Genomic DNA, 1746 nt, shown 5'->3' on the forward strand with positions numbered 1-1746 from the left:
TGCTTTGCTAAGCTTGTTCTAAGTAGGTGCTTTAGACCACTGAGCCATCTCACCAGCCCCTCTAATATTTATTTTGCAGCTGCCTCTTGTCAAGTGCTTGATAGCTGAAGCCAAGCCTCTGCTCAGGGCAACAAAAGTGACGGATTGATATTCTGGCTTTTCCACCCAAAGCTTCATGTGGTCATGGGTAGGGCTTTTCAGGGGTGGCTGGATCTAGAGTGTGTGATGCTGGGACCAATTCATGGTGTGATGATAGGATCAAGGGCACCAAGAATAAGGGTGTGAGTGCTACTTCCCTCCCCCAAGCAGCCAACACAGAAGGGATAGAAAGAGCTGTGGTCTCCCTGGATTGCTTTGCTACCTTGTGTGCATGAATTTTTTCTCCTCTTCAATGCCTGTCTGCCAAGCCACCCTGCCTTGGAGCCAGCTAATTATGGACTGAAACCTCTACAAATTGTTCCAAATAAACATTTTTTCCTTTAACTTTCAGTGTCAGATGTTTTGTCTTAGCAATGAGAAAAGCAACTAAGATAGATGACTCAAGGTAATACTTGTACTGCAACAAATGCTTCCTCAGTACCCACTGTGTGTGTCGTATTACACACTGGGCGTACAAAGGGGAGGAATGCGCTCCCTGACTCCTCTAGGCTTGTAGTCTAAGCAACATAAAGTGGTAGAAATATAACACAACCACATGTGTGTAGTGAAATTTTTTTTTCTAGCAGTCACAAAGAAAAGAAACAGGTGAAAGTTCATTTTCAAATGAGAAGGGGACTAAGAAATGGAGGGAGGATGCAGGGAGGCTAGGGGAAGGGCATGAAAAAAAGAAAGAAAATTAAAGGAAAAAAATGCAACTAGAGATTTGGTAAATGGGGAGGGGACCAAAAGCTGGAAGGAGCAGGAAGGGATGGGAGTGCTGGAGGACAAAGATAAAGGATCAGGATGAGTAACAGCTCCCCATGATCAATGTAATCACTACATACTGTACACACGTGCTAATACAGCAAGAAAAACCACCTTTAACTTATCTACCATATTACCATTTCAACATGTCATCAAGATAACACTAGGCTGGCGAGGTAGCAGACTAAGCGCTTGCTTAGGCAAGTGCAAGCACAGGGACTGGGGCTGATCCCTGTTACCACGTGGTCCCACCCCCAGGTGCTCACACCGGGCGTAGCGGTGCATGCCTGTAATCTCAGCACTGGGGAGGCTGAGACAGGAGGATCACTATGAGTCTGAGTTGAGTAGTGAGACCCTGTACCAAATACATGAAAAAAGATCACACTATCATTGAGATAGTTCACAATTTTTAATACTATACTTCATACTTAGTATACATTTATAAAACATGTATATCCACATTAGATTTAGCTCAAATGCACAGCACTGCCCGTGGCTGGTGCCCACCATATCAGACAGGGCAGATCCAGAGGGAGCCGGCTGGTGAATGGGTCAAGTTGTAGCACCGTGCTAAGAGCTCCTTCTGGGGCATGGCCGGCATGCTGCGGGGGACCAAGCTCATGCACGGGGTTGCATGTGTGACACAGGCAGACAGGAAGGCTTCTAAGAGGAAGAGACATATGCACAGCGGTAGCTGGAGGCGTGATGGGAAGACTGCCAGGAGGTAGGACCAGCAGCCTGAAGCCGGGTTCAGGGGCTTCGAACAGGACCGCACAGGCAGAACTCATCCCTGTGTAGACAGAGCCTACAAAGAAACCCAGGGGGTTTTTTTTTTTTTTTTTT

At 46.7% G+C, this 1746-nt stretch overlaps 1 long non-coding RNA gene across 2 annotated transcripts in view; it reads left to right on the top strand.

The window, feature by feature from the left end:
• LOC111812743 overlaps nucleotides 1–416 on the top strand; it is a 4500-nt gene extending 4084 nt beyond the window's left edge. For both annotated transcript variants that reach the window (XR_002818158.1, XR_002818157.1), the window contains exon 3: nucleotides 80–416. This is a non-coding gene — a long non-coding RNA (uncharacterized LOC111812743). The remainder of the gene's footprint in view (nucleotides 1–79) is intronic.
• Nucleotides 417–1746: the final 1330 nt, after the last annotated feature.

Source organism: Octodon degus, unplaced genomic scaffold, assembly GCF_000260255.1.
Source record: "Octodon degus isolate 3935 unplaced genomic scaffold, OctDeg1.0 scaffold00140, whole genome shotgun sequence".
Classification (NCBI taxonomy): Eukaryota; Metazoa; Chordata; class Mammalia; order Rodentia; family Octodontidae; genus Octodon; species Octodon degus.